This window comes from Electrophorus electricus, chromosome 5, assembly GCF_013358815.1.
Source record: "Electrophorus electricus isolate fEleEle1 chromosome 5, fEleEle1.pri, whole genome shotgun sequence".
Taxonomy (NCBI): Eukaryota; Metazoa; Chordata; class Actinopteri; order Gymnotiformes; family Gymnotidae; genus Electrophorus; species Electrophorus electricus.
Window position 1 is genome coordinate 8,275,390 of NC_049539.1, and position 12,667 is coordinate 8,288,056.

Below are 12,667 nucleotides of genomic sequence, written 5' to 3' on the forward strand. Positions count from 1 at the left end.
AGTTTATAATCATTTGTCTCTTTTACTCACCCAGAACCAGCTGCACGATTCCAATCAGTCTGCCTACAAACTGGCACATTCTACGGAAACGGCCCTCATAGCAATGATGGAAAAACTTCATGCTGCTAAAGCTGCCAAACAGTCATCTGTTTTTCAGCAGCCTTTGACACAGTGAACCACAAGATTCTTCTTTCTGTTCTCTCCGGGCTTGGTGTGACTGGCTCTGCTTGGAAAAGGTTTTGGTCTTATCTGGAGGGACGGTCCTATCAGGTGACATGGAGAGGATCCACATTCAAACCGTGTAGACTCTCCACTGGTGTTCCACAGGGCTCAGTATTGGGCCCCCTTCTCTTCTCTTTGTATACTTGTTCTCTTGGTGATGTAATATCTTCTTGTGGTTTTTCCTACTACTGCTATGCCGATGACGCACAATTATTTCTTTCTTTTCCACCCTCTGACACGCAGGTCTCGAGACGTATCTCAGCATGCTTGACTGACATTGCATCATGGATGATAGCCCACCACTTGAAGCTCAACCCCAGTAAAACAGAGCTTCTGTTCATCCCAGGTTCTCCCAACCCTTACCATGACCTCACAGTTTCCTTCGAGAACTTCCTGGTATCACCATCTGAAGCTGCCCATAGCCTGGGTATATCTTTGGACAACCAGTTGTCGTTTTCAACTCATATTTCTAATCTAACCCAGTCTTGCAGATTTCTCCTTTGTAACATACAAAGGATTCGGTCCTTTCTCTGGTAGGAAGTTATCCGGGTGCTTGTGCAGTCTCTTGTGATCTCAAAACTAGACTACTGCAACTCGCTACATGCTGGTCTTCCTCTAAGAGCCGTCAAACCTCTACAACTTGTCCAGAATGCAGCAGTACGACTGATCTTCAATATTCTGAAGTTTACACGTTACTCCACTGCTGCGCTCCCTGCATTGGCTCCCAGTAGCTGCACGCATCAGATTTAAAACCTTGATGCTTGCCTACAAAGCCAAAAATGGACCAGCCCCTTCATACATGAGGTCAATGGTCAAAGCCCGATCAGAACCTATTGCACTTATTGTTTAAGATAGATCTTATATATTTTGTACTTCTAGGAATCAGCATTGATCCCTGTATTCTACAGTATTTTAGTTCTTTGGCATGTTGGACTCTAACCTACTGTACTGTACTAAGATATTCTATGAGTAAATGACAAAGCACTTTTGTAAGGCGCTCTGGATAAGAGTGTCTGCTAAATGCCATAAATGTAAATGTAAATGGAATTACATTAGTTCTGCTTCCAAGGCAGAGCTACCCAGAACCAACGGCGGTTCTAGGCAGGGGCTTAGGGGGCAATTGACCTTGTGATGACAAGCTAGGCCCTCCCTGCAGCACCTTCCCCCAAAACGGAAAATGAGGAGAGTCAGCTCAGAATTATTGTTATTATGTTATTATAGCCAGATCCATGGCTAAAAAGTGGCACAGCAAAAACATATTTTCTACTTGGACAGATTGTTTGTTTGTTTGGTTTTATCTAAGCAGATCCTAGTTTGTTAATGCCTGGGAACAACCCAAGACTTAGCTTCCAAAATTAAATGAAAGTGTGTGCATATTTTTTCTTTTTGTTTTATTTAGTTGATGCTAAAAGCATCATGAAATTTCAGCAGTACATCAGAAATAGAAGAGAAATAAAAGAAAATTAACATGTAAAAAAATATATATGGAACTTGAAGTGAATATTCCGCTGTGTTACATCCCGTTTGGCACCCACACTCTTCTAATCGCAGCTAACCATCACTTCCCTGGTCCAAATCACCCATTTGCACTCATCTAACCCAATTTCACCTTCTCTTATTTATTCCCAGAGGATCCCTCTGCCCAACACTTTGCATTAGCCTTGTTCTCAGCCACATGTGTGCTATGGACTGTGTTGTAGTGTTTAAATGCTTTTTCTTTGTTTAATAAATCTGCCATCAGCCTGACCACATGCCTCGCTCATCCGTCACAGACATGTCAAACTGTTAAAAATCAATTTTTTCCATCTGAATAGTTTTTGTGAATAGACGTTTATTTTAACAGTTTTAACATATTAACATGTACACTACCATAAATAAAGATAATGCTGAATTATACAAAACATTAGTTTAATGTTAATTTCTTCCTGTTCTTAGCTGCTTTATGGCAGCCTCCGTCAAAAGGCTTGCAACCACTTCTCCAACCCTAGTTTCTGAGTTTTTTTCCCTTTCACACTTCAGACCACAATCAGGTGCGGTATGCACTTGCAAACATTGCATCAAAATAAAGAGATCACACACCAACCAGAGTTAAGTGAAAAGCAGAATCAGCTATTTCCCTTGGACAAGTACATTTTCATATAAGTGCAATCAACTTTTTTATATAGTCTGAGCAAGCACTTTGCACATGTAAAGATGCAATGGAATAAACAGTGCAGAGGTCACCTTGCATGGCTGAGAAACCAGGACTAACCCACAAAAGAGAACTAACAGCAAAAATACTCATGATTAAGCATAATAAATTTTCATAAAACTCCAGTCCACTCTTTTATATAATTTGAGCATGCACTTTGCACCTCTGAATATGCAATGGAATAAACAATATAGAGAGACCTGCGTGGGTGAGGAACCACGACTAACCAGTGAGAACTACCAGCAAAAATACTCATGATTAAGCAACAACCTTAGATCAGTGATTAAGTGACCTGATCTTCAAAATGTACTTTGAATGACTGCAAAAGAATGTGTCACAGTGCATCATATCTAACAGAAATGTTTACAACATATTCCATGCTGTTAAGGGTGATAAATATATGCATCTTGATGACTTCCCTATTCCAGATAGAATATAAAGGCAGGATGTTGAAATGACTGCAATATTAGGGAAGAACAGTAGCATTCCTGCAGTCTCCAGAACTCCAGGACTAATCACTAACATGCATCTTTCTCTGACACTACGCCAAGTTTTCTGCCCGTTTTGTTTGGTGACAATTCTGTCAAGCTGTGTTGTTGGTGGTAAGTGTTCTTTATATGTACTCACCAAACTAGGTTTGCTGTCTCATAAGATAACATTCATGTTTATATTATTATATCATATTATATGTGATTTTGAGAATCTTTCTTACCTACCTCCACTTTTCTTTTGCTGTGCTATAGTACTCTCTCAGGACAGAAAAATGACAACATGCTGCATGACATAAGTGGCTTGAGGCTTATGTGTAAGTTAGATTATGTTTGTTAACATGTCATAGACATATTATTTGCCAGCAGTGGATCAAATGGCAAAAGTATGTTTTTCCACCCCAAATCTGTCACTCTTCACAGGTTTATAATGCAGAATGGAAGAGCACATTGCAGCAGTGTCAATGCAAATGGGATCAGTGATACACTGGCAAATTTAGAACAGGTAAAGTTTTTATAGTTTTTGGTGGGGTGTTATAAAAATATAACTGCACGAACTTTGAAGTTAATCATATTCTAGCATTAGTCACTATGAAATCGTTCATGCCTACATTATCTCAATAGCATATTCCATAGGACAAACTTCAGTAATTAAGCCAAAATACTGATCTTTCTTTCCTCTTATCTAACAGAAAGGCAAACCATGTGTGGACATGACCAAAAAATAGAAATGGGAAATGAAGGCACACACAGCCTAGCGAATGAGAGTCAGAAACTCTCAGCACTTCCATTCATTGGTCTGACCAAAGCTCTCATTCATACTTTCCACCAGTCACCCCAACATCTGGAACACAGAAAAGAGACAAGATTCCAGGCCTCATGCAGCACAGTGGGAAGGACCTCAATTTAAACCAGATAGAAATCCTTCAGTTTACATCACTTTATACTCAGAAATGAAGCTGTAAACTTCACATCCCATCTTTGTATCCTCTGAGGCTCTCCATGGCTCTTAATTGTGTCTCATGTTTTTTAACTATTTACCTATTTAAATCTTTTTTTTTTTTTTTTTACTTTACAAACCCACTCAATCTCTTGGGTCTTCTTCCATTAGATGTCTGACCATTTCTCCATCCAGCCTTCATAGTTTTGGTGACATTTTTCACACTTACTCCTCACTTCTGGAATTCTCTCCTCACAGATGTATGAGTCTAACTCTTCACATTCAGATTCAATCAAGACATATCCATTGTCTCTAGCTTACACCCCTCTTCAACTCTTATCTACCATTGACTTTTAAACCATGTTCTTCATGTCCTTGTTAATGTTGTCTTCCCTGTATTATTTTTTGATGTTTTGATGTTCTGTTTTTACACAGCTGTGAGCATCTTTATTTTCTTGAAAAGTATCATTTATAATAGTTCATTTATTTAAAAGAAAATTGATATATTTAGTGCATTATCTTTATTTCTATCTAAATGCATTCTGTTTAGTTCTAATGGTTGCATATTTTTTATAACGGTTATGTAAATAATCAGTTACCAGCTTGCAAAATTAAAAGAACCAACAGAGTCAAGTTGTGTGCATTTAATTACCAGTGCAATTACAAAGCAAACACTTTTAAGTTGTAAAGGTGGTGATTTAAGACTACTAATAACTACTCACATGTATCCATCTCAGCTGCTGCAGGAAAGAGGATCAGGTTACCAACAGCATTTTGCATTTGATTTCTGTTACAGGACAGCCTTAGTTGTTCCAAAGTTTTATTACTATTATAGAATAAAGCTAAAATTCTCATTTAAAGGTTATGCTACATTAATGTATCACAAAAAAAAATAAGAAAATAATAATATTATATATATATATATATATATATATATATATATATATATATATATATATATATATATATATATATATATATATATATATAGCAGTCTTTCTCCTCTTTATGTCCTCCTGGCTGGTAAAGGACAGAGAGGTGCCACAGAAACCTTGGAACACCTCGGTTCATTGTTTCGCTCAATAGCAGTGCAAAAACAACACCTGACCCTAAAGCTCTCGTGCTATACCCCTGTGTCAAACTTAGTCCTGTATCAAGAACTCTTTGTTTCCATCATATTACCTATAGCCCCATTTAATCTTGGCCTATTGGTTGTGATACAATAAAATTCTCTTTTATAAGGGTCTCCAGTTACCACATGATTTTCATAATTGAACTTAACTTTCTATTATTTTAAATGTTAAAGCTTCTCAAGTTTGATTCAGTGTAAACAGAGGCCATTGGTGAGGATTAGTGTGTGTGTGTGTGGGGGGGGGGGGGGGGGGGGGGGTGTTCGTTTCTATGGCCACGCCCTCCCCGTATATCACACCTATTCCTCGTTTTGTGTGTGTCGTGAGTGTATATATGTCTCTTGTATAGTCGTGGATGTTGTCTGTGAATGACCCTGTGTTAGCCTGTATGCTACGTTGTCTTTTGTTTCTTGTCAATAAACGTCACTGTGTACTACATGGCTCACCTTTGCATCCTGCCTAGCGTCCCGACGTTACAATTTGAATTCTATTCATGTAACGGATCTGCTGGCCCGAGTGCCGAAGGGCGTAGAGCAGGACGCACAGACTCCCTCGATAAAAGTGATACATTTGTTAACATCACATGGCACTGACACACAACATTAACGACAGCCATAACGTACATATTTAACTAAATACAGACAACAATAACGTTTTCACAAGGACTACATACGGGTGTTAACATACAGCGGGAGACCAACATTGACCGACCCGATACACACACTAAGAGGTTTAAATAGACAATGAGACAAGACGCTAAACCCCGTGCAGCTGCGTGTAATCATGAAGGGCGTGGTTACACGAGGTGAAACCCCCTGCACGCGGCAGGCCGTACCATGTGACGGGGGGTTTCCTAACCAGCCTCTAGTTTATTCTATAAATGTAGTAAAATATACACAAAATATTACATCTAAAAATTTTCTAAAATTAGTAAGAATAAACTTAGTCCACAGGGTGCTCTTAGTCAAACATCTTGACAACAAAAATAAGTCCTGCATATCTTTCTTGAACAATCACCATGCTATTAATAATTAGCAAAACTGTGTGCATCTGTGACAGCAGGCCTCTTCCATGATGACTCCACTATGCTGGTATTCAAATGCGTGACAACGTTCCTCATTTTCGTCCAGTTCCTTCTGCCACAGTTCTTTCCACTCCCTCAATCTGTTTTGGTCTCATTTGCAGGAGAATGTGGTTAACTCTGTTCTCCTTCATGCTTTCCTGTGCAGTGGCCACCATAGCTGGTTTGGTGACACCCACCACCTTGACACCTTCTTTGTTCTCTTTTCACCTACGCTGTTCTCTCCAATGTTCTTTTCTCTCTCTACTGTTTTAAACACATTAATGTAATGTAGCTACCTGGATACTCTTACTTCAGTATTTGTCTCCTGCCCCTAGCATTACAAAAACTGAAAGAATTAGTTTGCTACTGCTTGATCTCAGTGGGCCCTGGGCACGGCAGAGGCGGTACCAGAGGTGGTGCTGTCCTCGGCTTGGGGAGTGGCAGAGGTGGTACTGTCCTGGGAGCAGGGCACGGAGTAGGTGGTGTCGTCCTGGGCATGGCACAGGTGGGGCCATTTTTGGAGCTGGGGCTCGCCAGAGCCTGCAGATTGCAGGGGTTATGGGAGTCCCTGCTCCAGGCCTCCTCCAACATCAGAGAATCAGACCTGCCTCTTACCTGTCTAGTAGAGCTCACAGGTCTGCAAGAAGGCAGGCCAATCAGCATTCTCCCCAGCCGGTGGTCTCTCTCAATGAACTAGTCCTGCATACCTCTTTGAGTCACAAGCCTGCTCATCCAAAACTGGGCTCCTCCCACCAACCCTTCCAGCAAGACTCCTGGCATCCTTAGTTTGGGTTGCTTATTCTGTGATGGGAGCAGTCAGAATGCAAGTGCAAGTAGCATAGGCTTCAAACGGTGTTAATGAAAACAAAAGTACATCTTGGCAAATACAAACATGAAGCAAATACACAAGCAGCGTCTAAATGTACAACAAACGTTGAACAGAGAGGCATATATGCACATGATTGATGAATGAAACAAGACACAGGTGAGGCTGATGTACATAACAAAAGGACATTGATGAGCAAGCATGGCAACATATGAGATAGGGAGTGTAAACAAGTCATATGCTAACACAATAACTGACAGAAATACTGAACCACATGGAGGACACAGTCAAAGGAGGCCATAACACATTTTACAAACCATTTTACTTCTTTTAATTCCTAAAAATTTATTTTGCCTTTTTTTGTAATTATTTCAATAATTTGTATGCTTAATTAGAGCTATTAGCACTATTTTTAACATTTCTTTTAATTAATACTTAGATCTCTATATTTGAAATCTGTTCTCTTTGCATCAAATGCTTTATCTCTGTAGCAACTCTTTTCTGTGAAGCACTTTAAATTGCCACTTTATTCATATATAAACTTGCCATACCTTACATAGCCACTTTACAGCAGCCTCTGCTAAACTCCTTGTAACCATTTCTCCTTTATGTTCTGCCCTGCTACCATTGATCAGGCCCTTTCTCTCACCCTTCTTCCAGGCCATGTGCCTACTTGTAAAAACCCTCTCACATTACATTTCATTTACATCTCGCAAAAACAACAAAATGAAGCAAAACTATCTACCCTAGATTAAGGAGTATTTTTTCCACTGGTTGAGTTTTGTATTCACACTTCAGACCACAGTGAAGTGTGGTGTGCACAACTGCATCAAAATAAATAGATCACACACCACTCAGAGTTACGAAAATAGCAAAACTATTTCTCCTTTGACAAATACATTTTCATAAAACTCTAATCCACTTTTTTATATAATTTGAGCATGCACTATGCATCTCTCAAGATGCAATGGAATAAACAGTATAGAGAGACCTGCGTGGGTGAGGAACCACGACTATCCAGAGAAAACTAACAGCAAAAATACTCATGATTAAGCAACAACCTTAGATCAGTGATTAAGTGACCTGAGCTTCAAAATGTACTTTGAATGACTGCAAAAGAATGTGTCAGTGCATCATATTTAACAGAAACGTTTATAACATATTCCATGCTGTTAAGGGAGATAAATATATTCCAGTGATGGTCTTAAGGGGAGCGGATACATGCATCATCATGACTTCCCTATTCCAGATAGAATATAAAGGCAGGATGTTGAAATGACTGCAGTATTAGAGAAGAACAGTAGCATTCTTGCAGTTCCCAGAACTCCAGAACTAATCACTAACATGCATCTTTCTCTGACAACACGCCAAGTTGTCTGCCTGTTTTGTTTTGTGACAATTCTGTCGAGGTGTGTTCTTGGAGGTAAGTGTTGTTTATATGTACATATCAAACTATTTATGTTGTGTAATAAGAACATTCATGTTTATATTATTATATCATGTGTTCCTACTATGTTGTGATTTCGAGAATATAACTCTTACCTACCTCCACTTTTCTTTTGCTCTACCTTAGTGCTCTCTTGGGATGGCAAAGTTTCAACATGCTGTACTCGCACCAACCGTGCTCAAATTAAGGGCGCTATTGTAAAATGTGCACATATTCCTGCAAGACATAAGTGCCTTGAGGCTTATGTGTAAGTTCATTTATGTTTAGAAAAGCTGTCAGACTTTGTCTTGAATGAAACCATCTTCACCATATATGACAAGAGCTGTTGTGTTATTTTCATGCATTAATGATTATCCTGAGTAAATGTCATAGATATATTATTTGCCACAAGTGGACCAAATGTCAAAAGTATCTTTTCCACTCCAAGTCTGTCACTCTTCACAGGTTTATAATGGAGAATGGAAGAGCACATTGCAGCAGTGTGGAAGCAAATGGGATCAATGATACACTGACAAAATTAGAACAGGTGAAGTCTGATACAATTGGAAGCAGTGAAAATAGTCAATGTGAAATGTCTCTGGCAGTCAAGCAAAGCAGAATGAAATGCCAAGTTGTATCTGATATCCCTTTACAATTTTTAATGAGATGTTATTAAAACTCTGAAATGAGTCATATTCTGGCATTAGACACTATGAAATGTTTCATGCCAGCATTATTTCAATAGTATCGTCCATATGATAGACTTCAGTGATTAAGCCAAAATACTGATCTCTCTTTATTCTTATCCAGCAGAAAGGCAAACCCTGTGTGGACATGACCAAAAAACAGAAACAGGAACTAAAGGAGCACACAGCCTAGCGAATGAGAGTCAGAAACTTTCAGCACTTCCATTCATTGGTCTGACCAAAGCTCTCATTCATACCTTCCACCAGTTACCCCAACATCTGGAACACAGAAAAGAGACAAGATTCCAGTCCTCATGCAGCACAGTGGGAAGGACCTCAATTTAAACTGGATAGAAATACTACTGTTTATATCACCTCATATTAGGAATGAAGCTGTAAACTTCACATCCCATAGTTTAGTTTTACCTATCTTTGCACCCACTGTGGTTCCAAGATTCTTTTTAATTTTGTTGTAACATCATGTTTTTGACTCATTTATTGTGCTAATTTATTTGAATTTATTTATTTTTTATCACTTATTTATTTTTATATTTATTAGATAGATAGATAGATAGATAGATAGATAGATAGATAGATAGATAGATAGATAGATAGATAGATAGATAGATAGATAGATAGATAGATAGATATGTATGTTTTATGTAAATGTTCTGTTGCCAACTTGATTAATTAAAACAACCAACACAATAAAGTCAAGTTGTGTACATTTAATTAGCAGTGAAATGATTAAGCAAGCACTTTTGAGCTGTCAAGGTGGTGATTTTAGTCTCTGTATTATTATCTACAAATAACTATTCACATGCAAACATCCATCTCAACTGCTGCAGAACTATTCACATAGACAGCAGGGAAGCAGGTTACGAACAGTATTTTGCTTTTGCCATTTCTGTTACAGGACAGCCATAGTTGTTCCAAGGTTTTTAGATCATTTACTGTTGAGCATTGTGGAAAATACCCCCCACAGTCATGTCTGTTTCTCCTTGAATGAGTTCTCACATATTTGTCTCATTTACTAAAGCCTGTGCTAGTCCAGGACAGTCCCAGTCAAAGACACAAAATTTAATATCATGCTATTCCACTGACTAATTGCATGATTTATAATTGCTATATGATCAGCTATAATCTAATCCAAGACCATGGTTTTCTTTTTACCCTCCATCTCAACCACTCTCTTCTTTATCCTAACCCCTCTCCCTTCCTCCAAACCTGCACCCACAGTCCAACAAACTGTTTGAGAAGACAGACCAGGAGATGGGGAGGTTCCTCTGCAGATTGGCTGAGTTTCCTCCCCTGGGCATGACCCTTTCCCGTGTTTGCTGTGCTATCAATTGCATTCATTTCTTCACCCCCTGAGTTGCCTGCCTCCTCTTTTGGATGTGGAGGGGTCTTCTGCCTATATACAGTAGTTCATCAGCTCCTCGATTCCAGGACACTGGACACCACAAGCCAATTCAGACCTTTTGGGGGTGTGGGGGGTGATGCTGCAATTAGCTGATAGTTGTTTAACATGAAAATATTTGGGACATTTTAATGTTACTTTTATTATCTAATTATTGTGCTATATAGCAGGTTAAACACATTGTGTTGTGTCCTACATTGCCTGCTTGTCTTCACTGTTTTATTAATCAGCAGTTCCTCCTACATCCTTGCCCACTGTTTTTTGGTTTATCAACCTCACACTTTGGGCTGTATGTCTGTGCCTTTGCCCTACTGCTCAAATATTCATACTGCATGGGCGTCCTGCTCTCTGTGGGACATCATTACAATTTTTGTTGTTGTTTTCAGTATACTTTCAAGAACCAGAAATGCCTGACCACGATCATATGTTCTTTATTTGTCTGCAAAATAGTCAAAGATACTAATTACTTACTGTTTACACATTTTAAAATGGAAAAACTCTAAAACTCTGTTGTCACTATTTTTTAAATTGCTTAATCCAGATCAGGGCCTGGGGGGCAGAGCCCATCTGTAAAATCGTATACTAAATTATCTTTGCATAAAAATAAACATTTGCTTATAAGTGGTGATGTTAGTGTCAGTATTATTACCTGTTAAAAATACTACAGATGAGTCTTCCATCAAAAACCTAGAATACTAGTTAAATTTGAGGTCTGCTTATACACTTTCTGTCACTGAAATATGTTTTATCTAAAGGAACACTGATTTAATAGTGTCCATGTTTTAGCCACTGCATTGTTATTGAACAGTACCAATAGTGAAGGGGTTGAAGTGACGTTTGATAGGATCTTCAAAATATTTTAAAAATAATAATAATAATTGACATTGTAGATCTATATGAAACCTAATTAGTAAAGCCTCTTTTTATACTATGGTAAGATAAAAGGCCAGGGTGTCATATTTATTGATGCTTTTGATGCTAAATTCAGTGTGAAACCATCAGCAAGCCTTAAGTGGGTAGTGTGTGAGTTTCAGAAGTATTCTTACAGAAGCTAAAAGTCACAGCTAAATTTAGCACCCCAAGTAATCATGTTAAGTAGATATGAAACCTTTTTTGTGTACATATGTATACTTAGTTTTAAAGAGCAGTGTATAAGTTGTGTACAGTTATTTTCTCTTTACTTCCCTGGTCATGGGAACAGTTAGTTTCACACCAAGGTTTGTGCAACTTGTAGTTACACAATACAAGTTGTGGTAATAGACTCTGGACACTCAGTCAAGGAAAGTGATACATCATTGTCAGTCAGCAAACAAATAAATAGATAAATAAATAAATAATTTTAGTAGAATTTCAAATTTTTTCATTATGAAATTCTTTCACTTTAGATGATTACTTTCTTCCAAGCACCAAAATAGATGTACTTGATCTTTTCCCATTAGCACACAAGAATTTCATAGTTATATTAATAACAATTCACACAAGTTAACTGTGGTACATTTGTAATACATGTAGTACATTTACAGACCAAGATAAGGACAAGGTCAGGTATATCTCATGTAACCCTTCCAAAAACACCTTATCTGGTCATCGTATCTGGTAGTGTGAATATTTCCTTACTAAATGTGATCTTACTAAATGTAAAGGAAACATCAGTGAGTATAATGTCCGTAGACGTCAGTTCCTGAAACATTCACTCTTAGAAAAAAATTGCAGTCTCATCCTTCCAGTAGGAGGTCATATCTGTTTTTCTCACACTTGGGCTCTATACCACAGGCCTGAGTGTTTGAGGTTGCAGCACAACATTTTAAATATATATATATATAGTCATATTTCATTTCTTCCTTACCTTTTCATTATCATGAGATTAATATGATTGAAACCCGGCAATCAAAATTCATTTACAAAGTATGTAAAAAAAAATGCTACTATATAATAATACCAAACTTGACCCATGAGTGATTAATTTTTTTACTTAAGTGAATTATACAACCAATTGTATCAGAATTTCTCTACATTTAGCCAAGCATGATTTCCTACAGTTATTCCTACATTAATAAAAAAAAAACTCTCAGGCTGCTGTCTACTCAGGCACCACAAACGATGAGCTAATTTCCCCCCAAAACTCCCTCAGAAGAGTCAAATGTGATGGAATGGAAAATCAAAAGTCTCCACAAATACATGCTATTATGAAAGAGTGACCACTGCCCTCACAATTTGACTTCCTCATTTTCTGCTGCTATTTAAGATGTTGGTTTGGCCATCATTAGTCAGTCGC

At 38.1% G+C, this 12,667-nt stretch overlaps 2 long non-coding RNA genes across 2 annotated transcripts in view; one reads left to right on the plus strand and one right to left on the minus strand.

Annotated features, from left to right (window-relative positions):
- The window catches only part of LOC118241420, a 31,075-nt gene that overhangs the window by 9,725 nt on the left and 8,683 nt on the right, over positions 1-12,667 (minus strand). The gene's annotated exons all lie outside the window — the stretch shown is intronic.
- Positions 8,195-8,777, plus strand: LOC113573805. The gene is made up of 3 exons (XR_003410244.2): positions 8,195-8,283; positions 8,434-8,554; positions 8,752-8,777. It is a non-coding gene; the product is annotated as an uncharacterized LOC113573805 (long non-coding RNA).